General features: G+C 42.1%; 1 long non-coding RNA gene across 1 annotated transcript; it reads right to left on the reverse strand.

The window, feature by feature from the left end:
• Nucleotides 1–11,260: 11,260 nt before the first annotated feature.
• On the reverse strand, nt 11,261–16,207 carry LOC109029479 (uncharacterized). The gene is made up of 3 exons (XR_002008572.3): nt 15,917–16,207; nt 12,745–12,875; nt 11,261–11,350 (listed from the first exon to the last, which is right to left on the reverse strand). It is a non-coding gene; the product is annotated as an uncharacterized lncRNA (long non-coding RNA).
• Between the last annotated feature and the right edge of the window lie 6,519 nt (nt 16,208–22,726).

Below are 22,726 nucleotides of genomic sequence, written 5' to 3' on the forward strand. Positions count from 1 at the left end.
CTAAAATTAACAGGACCACATGAGAACTAGACGTAGAAATGTTTGTTAAAGTGCACTGTAGAATGAAAAGTGCTAGAGAACCTAAACTGTGATTCATACCACGTTCTGCCCAAAGCCTCTGTTGATCTGCATCCTGGTTGTATTAGAATATAGACCTGTGCATTCAGCCTCTCTTTGTACCTGCTGTACAACATTTATTAACAAAATATTGGAAGGTAAGAGGTGCTGATGACTGGTCAAGTAATCAGCATGTTGATCAATCTGCACATAGTAATCAAAACAACTTGTGTGGTTCTTTTGGATTCGTGTTCCAGATCACAGTCTAGTCTGCGTTAATGTCTGTGAATGGATACTCATGTTAAAGATTTTATTTTCTTTGTTCTCTTTGCCAACTCACAAGACAATTTCCCTCAGACTTGATGTGGGAGCCTGAAAAGGTAGCCAGACACCTGGGTATGTATGTCTGTACAGCGTCATGTACTTACGTTGCTGTTGAGGGGCTGCACCTTCTGGACCTTATTGTAAGGGAGACGGGGCAGTGAACACAGGTTTCACTGCTGCCTCCAATACCACATCCTGGCTCCCGTGGCTCAGACCTAGAGACCTTGCAGGCAGGTACTGTTAGTGATCTTAGCACTGGAGAATAAATTCTGCAAGAAGAACATTTTTCTCTCACCTGTTTCTTTGAGAACAAAGGAAAGAAAAGAATTCTAAGCTTGAATTCTAAGCAAGAAGCTTCAGTTTCATAAAACATCAAGACATTGGTTCACACAGCTTGTAGTATGTGGATACAAGTTGAAATTCTGGGAAGATAATCTTCCAAGTCCCGCAGACATCTGTATTATTTTCTGAGAGCTGTCATAACAAAGTACAGCAAATTGGGTACATCAAAACAACAGAAATTTGTTCTCTTACAGTTTTGAAGGCTAGGCATCTGAAATTAAGGTACTGCCAGGGCTGCCATACTCCCTCTAAAAGCTCTAGGAAGGGGTCCTTCCTTACTTCTTTTTTTTTTTTTTTTTTTTTTTTTTTGAGATGGAGTCTTGATCTGTCACCAGGCTGGAGTGCAGTGGTGTAATCTTGGCTCACTGCAGCCTCTGCCTCCCGGGTTCAAGTGATTCTCCTGCCTCAGCCTCCTGAGTAGATGGGACTATAGGCGTGTGCCACCACACTTAGTTATTTTTTTGTATTTTTAGTAGAGATGGGGTTTCACCATGTTGGCCAGGATGGTCTCAATCTCTTCACCTATGATCCGCCCACCTCGGCCTCCCAAAGTACTGGGATTACAGGCATGAGACACTGTGCCCAGCCCCTCGCCTCTTATTCTAGCTTCTGATTTTACTGATGTTGACTTAAAATCATGAGATCCATAAATTTGGAGAAGAGAACTTTGTTTTTTAATAAAGGTTGCAACCTGCAGGCTGGCCATGCTGCAGGCTGAGAGGCATAGCCCCTGGCAGAGACTGAAAGCAGGCACTTTGAAGGAGGAAGGATGAGACAGGAACTAATGCTGAATAGTTTAGCTAAGTAGACGTATTCAACAGGTTATAGGAGGAACTATGAATATTCACAAAGAGGGGGCATGCATGCTTAATAAGCAAAAATGTATGTTGCATACATCCCATGTTCACTTAGGGGTGGAGACAACATTTAAATGCATTAAAAGCAGGCTTTATATGTCAGAAGATGAAATGGAGGACACAGGGCATTCATGTGCAGCTTCTGTAGACTGGCTAGAACCAGTCCATGGTCTCTGGAGGAATGTGATGTGGTCCTTGTCACCTGCTGTGTTGAGACCACAGGAAAGCAGAGTCTGGGTATGGCGTCTAGTGATTGGTTAAAATCAGTGGTGGAGCAAGTCTTTTGAAAGGGAAAGAAAGGCAATTTGGGGTGAGAGGGTATAAACAGGCGCATCTGACCTCCCATCTCATTGTGGCCAGGAACTCAGTTTTCAAGGTTTCTCTGGGGTCCCCTTGGCCAAGAGAGGTCTGTTAAGTTGCTTGTAGGGGGTTAGAACATTCTTTTTTCTTTTGAGACAGGATTTCTCTCTGTCACAGAGGCTGGAGTGCAGTGGCTGATCATGGCTCACTGCAGTCTTGAACTCCTAGGCTCAAGCGATCCTCCCACCTCACCCTCCTCAGTAGCTGGAACTACAGGCATGCACCACCACACCTGGCTACTTACAACTTTTTTATTTTTTATTTTTATTTTTATTTTATTTGTAGAGATGTAGTCTTGCTATGTTGCCCAGGCATAGGACTTCATTCTTATTTCACACCAGTGATCCTTAGCGCTCCTTGTCCTGTAGGCTCATCATTCCAGTCTCTGCATCCATCCTCACGTGGTATTCTCCCTCTTTGTCTCTGTGTCCAAATTTCCCTCTTCTTATCAGGAGACTTGTTACATTGGATTCAGTATCCACGTACTACAGTATGGCTTCCATTTAATCTAACTAATTACATTTTAATGACTGTGATACTGTGATTTATAACAAGAAATACACAGAAGCTCCCTGACTTACTATGGGATTACATCAATTGACAAACCCATTGTAAGTTGAAAATATTATAAATTAAAAATGCGTTCAATGCACTGCATCTATTGAACACCACAGCTTAGCCAAGCCTACCTTAAACGTGCTCAGAACGCTTACATTAGCCTGTGGTTGGGCAGAAACATCTAACACAAAGCCCATTTTAAAATAAGGTATTGAATTTATGTTGACCTGAAGGAAGAAATTGAGACACAAAATATAATTTTAAAGTGTTTACTTGAGCCAAGGTGAGAACAACTGCCCGGGAAATACTTCTAAGTTGTCTTGAGAAGTGCACCTTTCGGCCTTTGCTACAAGGAGGTTTTTAAGGGCAAAGGTGGACAAGGAGTGGGCTGATACAAGTCACACTGATTTACAGAAATAACATTGTTTAGTGATTGGCTATACATGGTTGAACTGTAGGTTATGAGCTGTGGTGTCCAGGGTGCGGCATTGTCAGGGTAATTTATAGTTACTTGGCGTCAGTCAGTCTAGAGTCAACGTGGCAAGCACCTTGAAGAGATCAAGTCAGAATGGAGTGGGACGTGACTGCTGTTCCATTCCAACGCTTCTCTGGGCCCAATCATTTAAGGGGGGCTTGCATTCTTCTGCTACAGTGTGTCTTTTCTTTCTCATATCTCATTGTAATTTATTGACTATTGTACTGAAAGTGAAAAACATAATGATTGCATGGGTACTCAGAGTGCAGTTTCCACTGCATCATGTCATTTCACACTGTCAAAATGTCAAAAAATTGTAAGTCAACCCATCGTGAGGGACTGTGTGCATATTTGGTCTTGTTCCCATTTCCTGAAACACAGCACCTAAAATCTTTGGGATCTCCAAAGTGTGATGATATGTGTCTGTGTATGCTAGGCATATGACTGATGGCTGGGGGCTCCTGGATAGCCTCAGGCTTGGGGGCGCTGGTTGCCAGAGGAACCAACTATGTGATTAGAGGGTTGGAACTCTCAGTCCCACCTGATCTCTGGGGAGTGGTGAGGGCTTGAAGTTTGAGTTGATCAGCAATGGCCAATACTTAATCAATCACGCCTGTGTAACAACCTACAAAGACAGCATTCGGAGTGCTTTCAGGTTGTTGAATTTGAGGAGGTGCCAGTAGGTGCCGGAAGCTCCACACCCTTCCCTCATTCCTTGCCTACGCATCTCTTCCATCTGGCTGTTCATTTGTATCGCTGGTGATATTCTTAATAATAAATGAGTAAATGTAAGTAAAGCATTTCCCTGAGTGTCCTAGCAAATAAATCAAACCCGAAGAGCGGGTCTTGGGAACTCTAGTTTATAGCCAGTTGGTCAGAAGCACAGATCACAACTGGGGCTTGTGACTGGCATCTGAAGTCGGGGGCAGCCATGTGAGACTGAGCCCTTCACCTTAGGTCCTGATATCATCTCTAGGTAGATAGCATCAGAATTGAATTGAATTGTAGGACACCCAGTTGGTGTCTGCTTGGAGAATTGCTTGGAGTGCAGAGAAAATCCCCCATACATTTTGGTCACAGCAGGTTCTGTGTTGTGTTGAGTGTGAGAATAGTACAAACAGTTTGGTGTTTCCTATCGGCTTACAATGACCCTATTTCCAAATAAGGTCACATTCTGAGATTCCCATGGGCTAGGGCTCAACACTGTGGGGGAACACAGTTCAACTCATAGCAATATCTAAGCACTAAATGTTTGTCCAGGAGATCTTGAACCTGAAACGTTCCCAACAGCCAAGACAGAGACCCAGAGTCATGTGTTTCTATTTCCAACGTAAACTTTTATAATCTACTGTGCTTTTGTTTTATGATTCCCTCATTGGGAAAAGTTAGGAAAGAGTTTCTCAGTAAAGAATGAATAATGGGTGTTTGATTTAGTCACCATTTTTACATTCAGAAGTGAAAGCTCTGATCTTGCAGCACATAGTTTTTTTTTTTCTTCTTTTTTTTTTAATGGAAATAGTTGGGGATTTAAAGTACAATGATTATAGCCTGAGGAGATATGATTGTCTCCTGCTAATTCATTGAAGTTAGTAAGGTATCTTCTGTAAGACCTTAATCAGACCTTCTACCATTCATTCTATTTCTTTCCTCTATAGATTATTCTTTAAAGCAGTTTGGGTTTGTGCTTTGCAAGCATCAGGATTTTTGGATCTCACACTTGAAGCTGTGCCTATTGATCTCAAAGATATTTTATTTTCAGGACACGTGGTCATTGAATTTTGTATCTGGAGATTGAATTTCTGGTAAGAAACAAGTTAAAGAAATGTTCTCGTTTTTTGTTGTTTTTCAGCATGGAAGAGATGAACGTTAACATAAACATTTAGCCATAATTATAAATCCATCAAATGTGATGCAGTTTTAATTATACAAGGCCAATTGAAAATGCAAAACATGAATATGCAATTTTAATTTAGATACATGGGTAATTACAATGATACTTCTCACAGGAAAAAGCAGGAAAAGTTCGTTTTACTCCTCGTTACCCGTCTTCCCTTAAATGCGATCCTTGTTCATTAAATCCTCTAATATCCTTGGAAATCATCCTGCTGTGGGTTTTTTTTTAATTCTTCATAGACAACTGGAGTTAAAATCCAAATCCACCTAAAATCCAGTGTGAGAGCCTGTTTTAAAGCTCCACTTTGTGTTTTCAGGGGAAGGGCAGAACGGTCCGCACTGTTCTTATTTGTATTGACGTCAACCAAGTATCTCAGTGAAAGTGGATTTCAGACCCACCAATCGCTTACGGAAGAGATACGACATAAACATTGAAATAGTAGGAGCTATATTATACTATGAATATATAAGAGCTTTGTACTTGGTTTAAAGATTGAAGGCTGTTGTCTTCAATATATAGCTCTTCACGTATTTGTGTGGATCTCCATGTCTACATCCTCAAATAAACACTTTAACTTTGCAGGTAGGTAGTGAAGAATATGAAGACTCCATAAATACTCATATGCCAATAATATTTCAGTTAGATTCACCTCTATTCTAAATTCATATGCTTAATGATCTGTTTATTCTGTTATTAAATGAAATGAAGAGATGAATTTCTTATTATCAGATATAACTATCAATTAAATGATTAAACTTTAACAAATATATTAGAATTTAAAACCAGTCAATTTGCTTAATTCTACTAATATATGAATATGCTACTAATATATTATTTCTAATAATATATATTAATATTCTACTAATCTATTACTTAGTAATATTCTACTAATATATTAATATTAATATTCTAATCTGTTAGTAATATTCTACTAATATATTAATATTAATATTCTACTAATACATTAATATTCTATTTAGTCTCCTTGGGAGATGTTGGCCAAGAGCGATGCCATTTCTCAAGTCAGGGAAACTCAACAGCTGGTGCCTTGGATGTGAATGTAGGTGTTTCTGGAGGGAGTTCAGAGCAGCTTCTTCCTTTTCCTTCTTCCTCCATGCTGATCTCAAAGCTGCTTTTATCTGCAACGTCAACATAATGCTAAATGCAATCATCACTTGGGCTTTATATCACTTATATCTGATTCCTGTGTGTTATAACAATAATTATGCATATCATTAAATATTATCATTGGGGCAAGATTTATTTATTGCTATAAAAATTCTATTCCCATGTGATCAGTTCACATATTTTGTTGCTCAACCAAAAACTGTGTTCTAGTAAAAAAAACAAGGGGGGGGTAACACTTTTATCAATCTGGTTAAAACCTGATTTGGGATGATTCATGGAATTGCCTAGCAACAAAGCACTTTGATTTTACAATACTGGGTGCAATTTGACTACTCAAAGCACAATAAGAAGAAAATTTTCATTGGTCTGCTTAAACATTTTCCACTGTTATTGCAAATGTTTAAGTGGATCTCTCAGAAGCATGTTGGAATTAAAAACAACCACCACCACCTTCTTTTGAATTAGTACCTTATCTTTTAGAGCCTTTTTGAAGGAGGTTTTATTATTCATCACTATAACCAATAACACAATGATCATTATAAAGATTATTATCAGAAGCATTTATTAAAACCATTTTCCTGGATTGTAGAGTAGGTCTGTTGCTGTGGGAAAGAAGTATTTCATTAAAGAGTATCTTCACAATACAAAAGCATTTACTCAGCCTTCCATGTTGTTTTCCTGGGAGTTTCAGGAGTCATTTTAATAAGCAATCAACAGGGATTTCAGAGTTAAGTACCACCAAAGTTAAATTCCCAACATTATCACTCTCCTTAATTATAAGCCACTAAGACAACTATTCATTGTCAATGTGCTATACAGGAGTTTCCTGGTGCCGAATTACAGGTGTGTATCCTGTTTAGAGAAGAGTAAAAAGGGGGAATCGTTTCAGTGCCTTCGGTGTGGAGGGACTTCTGGGCTGTGTCAGAAACACTGTTTTACCACTTAGTGCTGTGACTCGGAGATGTTCCCTGTGCACTTGCCCTGAGAACTGAGTGTAAGATCCCAGTAGACAAACGTTTTTAACGCACATGCAATGCATGCCTATTTAAATGGGATGGATGGGGAATGAGCATTGTTTAACTGACTTTCTTATTAACAGAACATTACTAAAACACAAATCTTGCATTACTACTTTTTAATCAATGATTTTCAAACAATTGGAAAAGTCTATTAAGTATTAAAACGAGAGTGAACAGAATCAGGATCTGGTCTCAAACATCACCTTGGGAAGAAGCTTTCCGTGCCCATCCTGTCTAAAGGCACATCCTGCTCCCATTCCAATCACTATTCTCAGACTCCCCTGAAGCCATCAGGTGCATTTACTCCGTCATATGCTAGAAAATGCGCTCCACAGGGACCTGGGACTGTGCTCATCTTGTTCACCACAGTATCCCCGGCAGCTAGACCAGTTCCTGGGCGATGTTGAAGCTCAACATCTATTGGTGGACCAGAGCAGTCAATTTCGGAGTGTCTCAGGGTCATAAAGAGTTAGACTGTCCAAATTGTGTGCCTGGAAGGCTATTTCTGTGGAATTTTAACCAATGTTACATGACAAAGGGGCTCTGAAGTCAAATAAATGTGAGAAATAATGGGATGAACAAGGCTAAACAGATGTTTTCAATGTAAGATTTCTGAGAATCTTCAAGATACGAATTATCCAGTCATAGTCCCTCCTCCCCTCTTTTTTGAGGAACATCTTCACCAATATTCAGAGAAAAAGACTTGGGGAAATGTTGCTGAATAGCAAATGAGGATGATTCTGATTGCTTGGGATTTTTGGTGATTTGGAGTCCATATAAACAGGCAGATATTGCAGAATGTTAGATATGCCCCCTTAAAAGAGATAATCCATTTTAAATGGCCAATAATATTGTGAGGCGTGCATAGAAGAAAGGTTTAGTAGTAATATGAGAGCCTCGGGTGTTGTTGAATCCTAATCTTATCACTATGTTTATTTTAGAGAAATGTAATTTCCTGAGAACAACTCAGGGCTAAGTTGCAAAACCTGGAGAAGAAGGAAGTCCAGCAACATTTGTTGCTGTTTTTACATTTTGGTCTTATGTGACCTTCAGGTTTCAGCAGCTTATCCATCCAATGATAAAAGATGCTTTTTTTTTTCTATAACAGCCTCTTTTACTTTGCCTGTTAATAACAAATGATTTCTAATTAAGAACCTCTTTTTGATCTTGATTTTGGGTGTACATTTATCAATAAGTTTAAAAGAAAGGTCTTTTGACTTATGGGATTTGTGTTTTTTACTTTTTTCAGCTATGCATTTGATTGTACTTCCCTAACCATTTCCCCAAATGGAATAATCAAATGAATTTTCTTTCCCTGGTCTTGTCTCTTCAGATATTATCATGTTAAGTTGAATCCTATTCAGAGAAAATCTTACAAATATTGCACAGTTGTTCTACCTCAGCTATTCTCTGCATCCTGTTTTTATTGCTCCAAATCTTGTCTAATTTATTTCTTTTCCTTAGGCATGCTAAAATTACTTATTCTATAAAATGGTAACTTATAAGAAAACACCACACATTTTTGCATTTGGTCCTGGTGACTTATTTTGCCACTACAAAGAAATTTAAAATGCCCTTTACCACTAAAGAGTCTAATTTTGCCTCTTCCTCAGGTTGAAAAATTTCATTCTAGTCTTACTACTAGTTAGATGGTCTACGTCTGTGGTTCCTGACGTGCAGACCATGTGCGTCATGAGTTTCTTCTTGAGTCCGTGTGCCCAGTAAGCAGTATCTGTAGGTTGACTAAATAATCTCTTGCACATGTATGGGTTAGTATTTTAAAAATGTAAGTAGACACTTAAGATTAAAATAATTCAAATTAATTAAAGGCATCATCGAATTCATAGAGGTTTGTTTTTATTAATACAAAGAAAATAAATATAAATGCTAACTATATTATAGGGGTCTAAGAAATGTTTTGTTTAACTTTTAAGTTCAGAGGTACATGTGCAGGTTTGTTACACAGGTCAACTTGTGTGATGGGGGTTTGTTGTACAGAGTATTTCATCGGCCGGGTATTAAGCCTAGTACCCATTGATTATTTTTCCTGATCCTCTCCCTCTTCCCACCCTCCACCCTCTAATAGGCCCCAGTGTGTGTTGTTCCCCTCTATGTGTCCATGTGTTCTCATCATTTAATTCCCACTTAAAAGTGAGAACATGCAGTGTTTGGTTTTCTGTTACTGCATTAGTTTTTGAAGAATAGTTGCCTCTAGCTCTACCCATGTCCCTGCAAATGACATGACCTCATTCTTTTTTGTGGCTGCATAGTATTCCACGATGTGTATGTACCATGTTTTCTTTATCCAGTCTACCGCTGATGGGCATTTAGGTTGCTTCCATGTCTTTGCTATTGTGAATGGTGCTGCAATGAACATACACAGGCATGTGTCTTTATAACAGAATCATTTATATTCCTTTCGGTATATAGCTGGTAATGAGATTTCTGGGTCGAATGATATTTCTGTCTTTAGGTCTTTGAGGAATCACCACACTGTCTTCCACAGTGGTTGAACTAATTTACACCCCTGCCTCCAACAGCATATAAGCATTACTTTTTCTCCAAGACCTTGCTAGCATCTGTTTTTTTTTTTGACTGTTTAATAATAGCCAAAAAATGTTATTTTAAACTTTTATTTTAGGTGTTAAAAAAGGTCCTCATGTTCACCCTAAGAGATTCCACGTTCCTTCCATCTTCTAGTAAGATTTTTATCCTATTATAGTATGTATTGCCCCTACACATAATGTTAATCCAACGCTTCCTCCTATCCCTTTCTTGCTTTAGAATTTATACCCATAAGGGTGCCACATGGTTTTAAAAAGTATAGTGTGCACTTACTTTAATAATACTAGTTCACTCTTTTTTGTTTGTTTGTTTTTAGAGCTAGGATCTCACTCCGTCACCCAAGCTGGAGTGCAGTGGCAAGATCATAGCTCACTGCAGCCTAGAACTCCTGGGCTCAAGCAAGCTTCTTGCCTTGGCCCTCCAAAGTTCTCGGATTACAGGTGTGAACCACCATACACTGAAAAATATGCATAAAGCTCACACTGAGTGGTTCTTGTCACTGGGTATGTATAAGAATCACCTGGCCAGGGGTGGTGGCTCACACCTGTAATCCCAGCACTTTGGGAGGCTGAGGTGGGCGGATCATGAGGTCAAGAGATCGAGACCATCCTGGCCAACATGGCGAAACCCTATCGCTCCTAAAAATACAAAAATTAGCTGGGCATGGTGGCGTGCGCCTGTAGTCCCAGCTACTCAGGAGGCTGAGGGAGGAGAATCACTTGAACCTGGGAGGCAGAGGTTTCAGTGAGGCAAGATCATGCCACTGCATTCCAGCCTGGCACAGAGTAAGACTCTATCTCAAAAAAAAAAAAAAAAAAAAAAGAAGAGAATCACCCAAATCACCCATGGAGAAATACAAACAAATCTCATCATGGTCCTGTCTCCACCAACAGGATGAGCATCTCCTGGGAAGGAGGGGGTGCTTGATACCTCTATTTTAAAGGAGTTCCCTAAGAGAGTCAAATGCATGGCACATAGGAAGAACCCACTGCCAGCAATGGACCAGGCACCATGTTTGGCGCCTGGCATTCCAAGAATGAACAAGTTAGACTTGGGCACCGTCTCCTCTAAGACTCTGGTCTTGCAGAAATCCCACAGCAACTTGTCTTTGAGTCCAGTCAGCTTGTCACCAAATGCATTGTATTCTGAGACCCTGCAATTATTGCATAAAAATGGTTTAATTAATTACAACATGCCAGACATAAACACTTGATTCTTGGCCTTTAAAGCTCAGATACCAGACTGTCTGGCTCTAAACTGCATGCCTGGCATATGGAGTGCACAATGCCTGGCACCTAGATGGGAATCAATAGATGTTTCTCTTTCATGAACAATTGAATAAAAGAGCAATGTTTGCTGTAAAGGAATTATTTGCTAACTTCACATTTTCAATTATTAGTTGTGGGGAAAAACTGCCCACAGGCAAATTTCCTGATTCCTGTTTATTAGAAAATAAACACTTGCAAAAAAAGACTGTTCTTATTACATCTCCCAAGTCTATTAAATTTCAAACATATTACAGTCTTTACTGCTAAATTTTACAAATTGTCCTTAATTCCAAGTGAGATAAATTAGATTTAGGTTTCTTCCTCTTGTAGTACCTCCCGATTCTCTCTGTCTCCCTCACTCTTTTTTGTTATTCTTACTGTTCCACTTTTATTTATGTTTTCTTTCTCTTTTTTTGGCAAGGATAAGAAGATTTTGATTCTGGTACTTCTTGCTGGATGACTTTGGGAGCGTCAGGAAAGTTTTGTGGCCTACATTTTCTCATCTGTGTAATGGAAATAACATTTTCCACATTGTGCTTTAGGACAAGGATAATAATAATATATCAAAACACATTTGGCCGGGCGCGGTGGCTCATGCCTGTAATCCCAGCACTTTGGGGGGCCGAGGCGGGTGGGTCACTTGAGGTCAGGAGTTCAAGACCAGGCTGGCCAACATGGTGAAACCTCGTCTCTACTAAAATACAAAAATTAGCTGGGTGTGGTGGTGCGTGACTGTAATCTCAGCTATTTGGGAGGCTAAGGCAGGAGAATTGCTTAAACCCAGGAGGTGGAGGTTGAAGTGAGCTGAGATCGCACCACTGCACTCCAGCCTAGGTGACAGAGTGAGATCTGTCTCAAACACACACACACACACACACACACACACACACACACAAACCCAAAAACCAAACAAACAAAAAACCCACATTTAACTTGATATGTAGGAAGTACTAAAAAATGTCAATTGTACCTAAATATATTCCACTATTTTCATATTACAGATGAGGAAAATGAGACTTGGAGAGTTTCACCAATACACTCAAGGTCTTATAGCTCCCTAGGACTGGACATATGCTTAGAATGTGATGGCAGTGGGAGAGGCCATGGGGAGGGTGTACCTTGGTTCTAGGAAACACAGAGATAGTAGGAAAGTAGCATGGGAAGGACTCTATATCAAATGTGTATAAATCTATAACAAAATTCAGGCCCGAGGGTAGACGTGAGGCTGCTGATACAATAATAGAAGGAGAGATCTCTGATTCCACCCTTCGGGAGGCTCTGGCATGTTGGCTCTCAGCCGGTTCCTAAATCTTTCAGCCTGTCTTCTCTGCAGTGAACCATCCGAGGGCCTCTGTCCTTTCCTTGTATTTCTGGTCCTCTTGAATCATCCTCTTCCTCACACTTGTTTCCTCTCAGGTTCCTCATCTCTTTAGCTGATGTGGCTGAATGCCAGGTGGTATCCTGGCTAAGGCTCAGCCAATCCTGGCTTATGGGAACAAGAATGAGAACCTCGGGATTCTACACATCATCCTAATTCCTTGGATTTTTAAGCTGTGTTTGTGCTGAGCTGGGTGCGTGCTGTGTTTCTGTAGTCGATTTTTCCTCATCAGGGAGTCTCTCTTGCATACATCTTTCCCGAACCTGGTACTGACTGATTCCCCTGATTTTGAGTGTATTTTCCTAACAAAGGCAAGCAGTGCACATTGGCACAGCCGCTTGGTATTTTTCCTAGAATGCTAGAAGGAAGCAGACATTCATTTGGTTTTCGCCAGTCTCTCTTTGTCTAAATTGTCCCATTTGGCTCAGCCCGTTGGCTTTAGTCATTAGAAGGGGGATGTAGGAAACTGTTCCTCTTGGTTTATGAGCTTAAGCCCAAGTACATCAACATGTGCCTTACCAGGACAGAGATTTACATAAATATTCCTGGGCTATCAGAGTTCTGTGAAGAGTGTTTCTGCATTCCAGATGTAGGGCACGCATGTCCAAATCCCACGTGGAGGTCACAGTTCACTAACTCTGGAGGGCCACCTAGAGAAAAGAAGTGTTTCAGGATAATCACTCTGCAAACTGTAGACAAGAGACCCAGAAACCACCATTCTTTTGGCGCTGTTTAGAATTTGGGCAAAGAGCCACAGACACATTTTTGAGGTGAGGAGAACTGCGTTTTCCTTTTCATAATTTAAAAAAACCCATCTTTAGCATTTTTGGAATAAACAATATTCATCTCTCAATTAGTGTTAACAGCTAATCAGGGTGCAGCAGGATAGTAGAGCTTTCCTCAAACAGCAGGCAGCTTGTTTTATTTTTTCAATGCCGCTTAAAGATTATTTGAAAAATCTCCTTCAGAGACCAGTGTGCGGGGAGCCACCTACCCCAGTCAGAATTTAAAATGATCCATAATACAATATTAATGATTGATGCGGAAGCTCACAGTTTGGTGCTGGGGTTTAATTAGATAAGCATTGCAGCTGTTTTCGGGTGGAAGCAACTTGATAGGACGTGGAGCTGTTATGTGACTTCCCATCTACAGGGTATCTATTGAAGCGGAAACAGAAGCAAGCTACTAGGAATTATGATGATTACATTTTTTTTTAAGTGCTGGAATGAGTAGAAGTCTGATTGTAGGGGAGGAAAAAGCATTTTGTAATTAAAAAGGTAGGTTTGGATCCTCTATTCATTTGCTCATGAACTTAACATTCATAAAAAAATCAGCTAGTTGCAGCCAAGCAAAGATCTGGCAAGCTATATGTAAAGAAGTTACATGTGTGGCTCTTTTGGCCTGTATCACTTTGCACGTACAAAATCCTTTTGCCTCAAACCCATCCTTCCCTTTGCAAACATCAAGTCATGTCAGGCTGCCTAATGTCTTGTGCATGCAGACAAATACCTCTAATGGGCTGCTTTGGAATTGCTTTCTCACCCTGAAAACTTGAGAAGAATTTAAACTGGGGTCCATTTCACTGTATGCCACTTTCTAAGTCAAAGGGACTTGTCAGCATTTGATTACGATAAGAGGAGTTTCCTGTGTCTCAAGCTGGAAATGGCTAGAACGCACTGTGTAGTCTGTTTACAACTAAGCTTCAGCCTGTATGAATGACCTCTAGTCATGAGAGCCATCTCATGAGGGCAGTTTATTGAGGCTTATTGTAAATTAAATGCCCCAAATTTCCGGGATTTAACCCACCACAACGAGGCTTGGAACTCTGTACATTTAAAGTGGTATTGTTAAATTGATTTTTAAATTATCTCTACCTAATAAAAAGGAAGCCTGTCTAGGTGTTTTGTGTTGTAAAATAATTATACTAGCCATTTGGTTATCTATGAGATACATTTTTAATTGTTTATTGTCAATAACTACAAAATGTGAAGTCACACGAGAATGCTAAGTATATTATTTTTATTGTGTAGATGAAGCTTACTGAGTCTTCTCCTGATTGTTCTAAATCAATTTCTGCCTGACTCTTTGTGAATAGGGGAGAAATGAATCTTTTGGAAGGTGCATTAACTCTCTCAGGTTATTGTCATTCTTTGCACTGAAAAGGGACTTAAGCACTGCTTTCTCCCTTCCGGTTAGAGGTGTTGGAAGGTGAAGAACTAGGGATTAGAAAGCTTGAAAAATGGAGCCCTGGTTTGTCCATTTTCTAGCTGTGTGATCTTGTTCAGTTTGCTAAACTTTGACCCTCTCCTCATTTGCAAAATCAAAACAATAGCACCTGCCCTGCCTATCTTACAGAGTAATTCTGAAGATCTAGTTGGATGACACATGTCTTCAGGTTGAGACCTGAAGCTAGGCGTGTCTAATATTCTGCACACAAACTGTAATGAATTAATGTAATAAATCAACAGGGTCTTCAGCGAGGCAGTTCCCTGCAGTCCATGCTACTGAGAATAGATGATTCTGTCTCTCTTAAACTTTCCATTGATCAAGGACGATGGTGAAATATTTGGATTTCTAAAGCTTCTTCTAATAAGTAATAACTCTTACCACCTGCCTATTTTGAGAGGTGTGGAGAGAGTGTAGGGTTATTCCGGCAGATATATAGATGAAGAAAATTAGATTGTGCATGACCCAATGAATTACAAGTCAGACCTTGGACCCAGGACTTCTGATTCCAAGGTGAGTGTTACCTCCTTTACAGCGGATTATCTCTGCAGACAGTATGTAAAATTAATGGAAATGAGGAGATGGGCTATGAGGGAAATGTGTGATCAATTCTGGAATTGCAGAGTGCAGATGTCAACAAAGCAGGTACTTCATTAAAGAAGATCAATAGGCTGAACAGCATGGTTGCCATGAGATGGACCGCAGATCACTATTTTGTGTATACAAGAGATTTGGCTATATTGTGGATTTAAAAAAAAGTAAAACAGGCTGAGTGCAGTGCCTCGCACCTATAATCCCAGCAATTTGGGAGACCAGGGTAGGTGGATCACTTGAAGTCAGGAGTTCGAGACCAGACTGGCCAACATGGCGAAACCCTGTCTCTACAATAAAAAAATTAGCCGGATGTTGTGGTGTACACCTGTAATCCCAGCTACTTGGGAGGCTGAGGCAGGAGAATCTCGTGAACCCAGAAGGTGAAGGTTGAAGTGAGCCGAGATCGTGCCACTATACTCCATCCTGGACAACAGAGTGAGACTCTGCCTCAAAAAAATAAATAAATAAAACATACTCCTTTTAGTTGCATGCAATAATGATTGTTGATCATTTGCAAGTGATGCTTCCATACTTGTTCCCTTGATAAAGTAATTGATCAACCTGTGGTCCCTTCATGCCTTTTCTAATTGATGCTGATGGAAAAGCTGACAACAATAAGTGATAGGGTTATTGTAATACTCCATCAAGATCTTTGAGGATAGAGATGGATTATAGTGCTTTAAACATCACTATAGATCCTGAAGGCAATCAATAAATGCTACTGAGGATGGGAAAGACTGGTGGACTGCTGAATAAGAGGTAGACATGAATATTTTGGATAAAGGGAATGTACAGAATGTAGGAAATGCTAATACATAGTTAATGCATAGGCAATAGACACAGGGCTTGTAATGTATAGACAAGCACTTACCTTGTAGAATAATGGTAATTTTGATGAAGGATAAACAGCAATTACTTTTAATTTATTGGTATCTATTGGTCTTCCAATCCAGTGAATAGTCTTTCAGAGTTCAAATTTGGGCTGCATTATCCATCCCAAGGCTACATTTTCCACTGAACAGCAGTGACCCCAAATCAAGCTACTTTTCACATGCCATAGTCACGCACTCGGCTGAACACTCCTGCAGCACTTTTCACATGCCTCTGTTATATTAAGCAGTTGAGGCCACAGCCCTGATTGAGATGCCTTAGAGAAAGGTTATTAAGTGAGAAGAGTAGATGGCCTAACATCAAGCATTAAGGCACCCCAACACTTATAGGCTGTGTAAGTGAGGATTTGAGAGGTAGAGCCAATGAGTAGCTGGGGACAGGAAGACAATTAGGAGAGGGTGACATCACTATAGAAATCCAAGGAAGAAAGTGTTTCACAAAGAAGCGTGTGGCCAACAGGGCTGAGTTGTCGGGGAAGATGAGGGCTGAAAAAGGTCAGTTGGCTCAAGTAATATGGAGACCACTAGAGAACTTGGCAAGGGCTGTTTTAGTGAAATGGAGTGAGCAGAAATCATATCTCTGTGGGTTGAGAAGTGAGTGAGGGTTGTGTAAAGGAAACAGAAAGTACATACAACGATCTCACTTGCAGTTATTTTAGAATCCATGATGCCATTTTTCCATGTATTCCCCTGGAGTCACAGTTAAGACAAGCTGTGAAGGATTCCATCCAGAAAGGCCTCCCATCCATCTGGAGCTAATATTATTTCCAGCACTCAGGGTAGCTCCTGAGAACCAACTAATCCTGTTGCCAGCCCACCTGGTGTAGGATTTCCAGGAGCAGCCGGCTTCTTCCAGAGAGGCCTGAGTCCTCCAATCCATCAGAGACTTCAGAGTCCAGGTCTGTGGACATTTCTAGGTCGTTTCTTTCCCCCATGACTCATCCATGTCTTTCACAAAAACTGAACAAGGTCCTCTGGTCACTGTCCTCTTCACGTGGCCATGTGCTTCCTTCTCCCTGGACCTGATGTAATTGCTCTTCTTCTAAACTTTTCTGCTGTGCTCTGTGGAACCTCTATTAGTTGCAAACAATTTCATGCATGCTCTTCACCTAGTTACAGAAAGTTTCACCATTTCTTTGCTCTCACTGAAACCTTTGCTCTCAAGTGTATGCTCTCATTTGGATTGGGGTCCTCCTTGCTCTCAGAGTCCCTTGCAGATCTTCGCTCATTCACCATGTCTCCTGGTCACTTCCCTTCTTTCAGGGAGTCCGTGGACCTGCTGCCATTCTCTTTGTCTCAAGCGTGTGTGAGTCACCCTCCACCCTGGGATCTTACCTTCTTTTCTACCTCAACAGACCAGGACATGGCAGGACCCACCATCCCAATCTATCTGACCGTTTCTTCTGCCTTCCTGCTTCTAGGCCCGACAGTCCTCAACCTGGGCTACTGCAGCCTTGGGAATCAGCCTCCTGTTTCTGCTTTTGCCCTATATGGCATCTTCCATCTTCTATGACACCCAGAAGAATGTCTTAAAAATGTGTCACATTGGCCAGGCACGGTGGCTCACGCCTGTAATCCCAGCACTTTGGGAGGCCGAGGTGGGCAGATCACGAAGTCAGGAGATCGAGACGATCCTAACTAACACAGTAAAACCCCATCTCTACTAAAAATACAAAAAATTAGCCGGGTGTGGTGGCAGGCACCTGTAGTCCCAGCTACTCGGGAGACTGAGGCAGGAGAGTGGCGTGAACCCGGGAGGCAGAGCTTGCAGTGAGCTGAGATCATGCCACTGCACTCCAGCCTGGGCGACAGAGAGAGACTCCATCTCAAAAAAAAAAAAAAAAAAAAAAAAATTGTCACATTGTGTCACACCCCCACTTAAAACCCTCCAGGAACTTTTCTTCACACCAAGACTGAACTCCAAAGCCTTACCATGTCTGGAAAGGCCTCCAGGGTAGGCCCCTCTCTGCCCTCATCTCCTACCACATCCATCTTGCTCAGGCTACTCCAGCCACCCCCAATTCTACCAAGCTCATTCCTTCCCCACAGCATCCTCTTCCAGAGAGAGCTCCTCTTTCAGTCATCCACAGAGCTTGCCCCTTGCTCCATCCAGTTCCCCACTCAAATGCCAACTCTCCCTGGTCACTTTAACTACAAGAGTTCCTTCCTCTCCCTGTCCCCAATACCACTCTCAACCCTGATGCTGGGCACACATCAGAAGCAGAATTATTGTGTCCTTGGGTGTGTTAATGTCTCTCTCCTCCATTAAGTGCCTGGAAGGTGAGGATCTGTGCACTGTGCCCACCACTGTCTCCTCAGCGCCTGCTGTGGAGCTGAGTACATCCTATGTGCCAAATAAACCCTTGTTGGATGATGAAGGAACAAGGTAGCCAGTTCACTCTTCGCCAGCCACTTTGTCTTAAAGCCATAAAACAAGTTCTTGTGGCATCCAGATGTGTTGGGCTAGAGACCTAAAATAGCAGTTCTTCTCCCAAAGTGCTACCACTGAAGAGTGGACCTCCTCTGCCCCTTCTCGGCATGACTCTCATAACTGTGCAGTCACTCTCGGGTCTCAGGATGGGCTCATTCCAGTCCTATCTCTTCTAAACTTTTGTCTACCATCTAAAGGACTCCTTGGTACCTGGCACAGGCCACCGCATGAGGCTGGTCCCCATTTAGAATGGAAGAGAGTTGTGGTTCTTTCTCCTGAGTCTTCTCTCCCCTCTATGGGGCAGGGGCGAGTGGAACTAAATGAAGGTGACAAGGCAGATATCTTCCGCCTCATAGCCAGCAGCTGTCAGAGTTGTTGGGCTCTCTGTGCTGTTATCGTCCTCTTGGCAAGGACACGTCTCAGCAAGCCTGTGCAATAACTGAAAGTTTTTCTGAACTTAAAATGTTGAGTTCTTAGGACTTCTGGGCTCAGCTTTGGGCCTTAGTTGCAATTCTGAGAAAAGCAGAGAAAACATACCAAGCCCCAGTGTCATCCTTTCAACCAAAGGTCCAGGAACAGCTCAACTGCTGAGACTGTGCAATGAATGCACCGCCCTGGCCTCAGCTTCCTGGCTTTCCAGTGTCCCCACTCTCTTGGGCCCCTGCAAGACTGTCAGCCTCCTTATCTACCAGCCTCAAGGGACTTCCGCTTGTTCCCCACCCTGCCTATACCTTAGGGGTGATCACTTCAGCCTCCTTAGACAGGTCTTCCTGGATGACCCCAAACACAGCAGGCTCTTCCTTGTCGCACTATGTCATGGCCCCTACCCACCATCTGAAATTCTGATTTCCTTGTTTGTCTTCTTGTTTCTTGTTTGCCTCCACTGCACAGCACTGGAACAATCCTTGCCTGTGTTGCTCACCACTGTGTCTCCAATGCTTAGGCTAAAGCTTGGCATGTATCAGGCGCTCAGTAAACATGTGTTGAATGAGTGAAGACATTTCAACAATTCCCTTGCCAATGTCTTCAGTGCTCTTGCCTTCTAATGCCTTCCCCAGCCATCCACCTAAAAGCCAATCTTGGTCAACTTGCATCTCCTTTTCCTGCCCCTACCCTGGCCTGCTGAACATGGCTGGAGGAAATCACGCGATCTTTGGGTTGCAGCTGCTACCAGTCCATGATCCCCAACCTCAGCTGAGGGCGACCATTCTTCTGTGAGTCTCAGTCATCTCTCTTCCACTTGCCACCATATTTACTTCAAGGCTTCCTCAGTTTCCCTGTGTCCCCCGACCCCCCTGGGAAAGTGGAAGATATCAGATGGGAATTGGCTCAACTGTCCAGTCTCCCCGACACTTGTCTTCGTCCATCCTCACATGCTTCAGTCATCGCAATGTGGTGTGGACTTCCTTTCCCTTCTCCTCCATAAGCACACACCTTCCCCTGTGCTCTCCCACCTGCTCATGGGTTCCCTTCACCCAGCAGCTTTGCTCCTGGGGCTTCCACAGCTTCTTTCTTACTGATTCTTTGCCGTCAGTATTTAAACATGATCAAATCTCTCCAGTTGTGAAAAAAAAAAGGAAAACAAACCCCCAAGCCCACCCTCTCACCCATGTTTATTTTAGATTCTTTCTTCTCTCATTCATTTCCTTTTTTTACGTGTTTTTTATTGAATGCCTTCACTCCTGTTCATACTGAAATCCTCTACAATCTCCTTCCGCCCCCACCACACTAAAGACCCCTGCTTTTCTGGAACCTTATACACTTAGGCTGATGAATAATTTTAGGCTGCAGTGCATGCAGGCCATTGTCTCGGCTCCACTCTAGGGAATTAAAGAAGCAAAGGCTTTTCATCTATTTATTAGGTTTCTCCTAAGAACCAAGTGGTACAAAGACCCAGAATTCTCAGGGAAACCAGCCCAGTAGCCACGCATTTGCTCTTACCTTCCCTATACCTTCATGACCAGTATCATTCTCAGGAGGTGGTGCCTTTCTGTTTCTACCCACCTGCCCCACCTACCTCCGTTTGCTGTTTTCGTCTGGAGCACATGGTGTGGTTTGCCTCACTACGACAATCCCTGCTTCTTCTGTGGGAATGATCTCGACCTTGGCAAAGGTCTAGAAAAGAGTGCAGTTGGGTGCCTTCCTCCCACAAGATCCCCCCTAAGTCGTGACCTGAGGATGGAAGTTTTCTCTTGTGCCTGGATCCATATGTTCTATGTAACTGTAAAGCTGATGCCCAGTCTTATCTCTGGGGTAGACTTCACAGGTTGTCTGGGCCCCATGTGTGTCTCATGGAAAGAGCAGAAGGTCACAATGTCCCAAGGCTCCTCCAGGAGTTTGGAAGTATCTGCTGCAGATGGCTAGAGACAGATGGTTTTGAGTGGCTTGACAACAAAAAAATGCTGTGCAAGTTCAACTGAATTCCTTTTTTATTTTTTTACTTTATTTATTTTTTGAGGTGGAGTCTCTCTCTGTCACCCAGGCTGGAGTGCAGTCGCGTGATCTTGGCTCACTGCAACCTCCACCTCCCAGGTTCAAGCAATTATCTTGCTTCAGCCTCTCAAGTAGCTGGGACTACAGGTGCCTGCCACCACACCCGGCTAGTTTTTGTAATTTTAGTAGAGACAGGGTTTCACCAGGTTGGCCAGGCTGGTCTCAAACTCCTGACCTCAAGTGATCTGCCCCCCTCGGCCTCCAAAAGTCCTGGGATTACAGGCGTGAGCCACGGCGCCTGGCCTGAATTCTTTTTTAAAGACTTCTGATTTTCACACACTCATTAAATCGCTTGGAATAGGGAGAAAGGATGAGAGGTAAACATTTTGGCAAGAGGAAGGTGGGAACTAGTGGTAAACAGCTAGAGGAGAGTCCACGGTGAAGGAGGGCTGGAGGATGGACGTGCTTGCCTGGTTGCTATGCAGAAAACACCATCACTGGTACACTGTGACTTTTGCAGGCAGTGTCGTTTTGCTCGTTTCCTGCTCCATCCCTCCAGATTCCCTGCATTTCAAGAACATACCATATTAACTGGTAGCTCACTAACCTCACACCCTTCTGGGTTCCTTGGCCTGAAATTCTCTTTCTCATGAATTTTCGATTGCACTCTTATTCCTTCAAGGACCAGCTCCAACGCCACCTCCTCCACGAAGCCCTCTCTGATACCTATACTGGCAACCTCAATGAAATGGATGTCTCCTTCTTGCTTAGTCGCCTCAGCATTTTGTGTTACTGTAATACTTTTTCTGAGAAGTAACTGGTTCAGTTAAGAGAAAGACTATGGACTCTATAGAGTCAGACAGACTCAGGCTCATGCACAATTGATGATTTAGTCTGTGTGACCTTGGCCGAGTCACTTAACTTCTCTAGGCCTCTGTTCTCCCACCTTTGGAGGTGCAATAATACCCAAATCAGAGGACTTTGGTGAGGATGGGGAGGAGGAATATGAAGCTCTCTGCATAAGCTCCGTGTTCTCTAAGTTTACCCTGATCCATTGCATCTGCTGGGCACTAGGGCTACTGGCTTCCTCATCGTCATTAGACAGAAAGTTCTGTGAGTGCAGGGTTAATACTGTTATCAATATGACATGTTCCTAGAGGGCCTAGCACCATGCTTAGTAAGTGCACATCAAATGTTTGACATATTAATTCCAATTTCCTTAGACTGTTAATCCCCAAATTTGTTCACCTCCTGGTGCTCCTAGAAAGTGAAAATATTTGTATGGATAACCTGGCGGGGCTGTGAGGGCATCAGTGTGGTGCTTAGTGAGAAGATCAGATCCATTTTCTTTATCCTGTATAATTATGGTAAAGAAAATAAGGTATTAAGAAATATATTAAATATTTTATTTGTACAATACTTTAAAGCACGACCTCTTTAAATTAGTGGCCCCAGGAAGTTATAAGAATAGAATTCCAATATAAGTTCAAGTGATTCTGAAAACATTGTGTTTTACATTTTGTATTCACTATGAAATATTTATAAATATCGATAACTGTCAGGACACTGGGAGTCTGTCCTAGGGAACACTGATGAGGAGGAAGAGCTTTAGTCAATGTTTGTGTAAAGTTGCAGACTGTTTTCGAAGTGAGGAAGCGGACTGGCCTACAAGTGATGCCCTGGTGGGGGTCAGAAGTGGGTCAATGCAGCAGCAGGAGTTAGTACAGCACGGCCGATCTGAGCCCAGTCACCTGGCAGGTAATCAGCAGGTAATATTGCCTAAATACTTCTTGACTTTCAATGGAGCCCAATTTCTCCTGTTTTCGCTCAAAAGGCACCTTGATCTTCAATGAATGTCCTTTGTTAAATTGCAAGGGACGTCCTAATAAGGTCACTGACTTCTTTTGGGCATGGCTCACGTTTGTAA

The sequence above is a fragment of the Gorilla gorilla genome, chromosome 14 (genome assembly GCF_029281585.2).
Source record: "Gorilla gorilla gorilla isolate KB3781 chromosome 14, NHGRI_mGorGor1-v2.1_pri, whole genome shotgun sequence".
Lineage (NCBI taxonomy): Eukaryota > Metazoa > Chordata > Mammalia > Primates > Hominidae > Gorilla > Gorilla gorilla.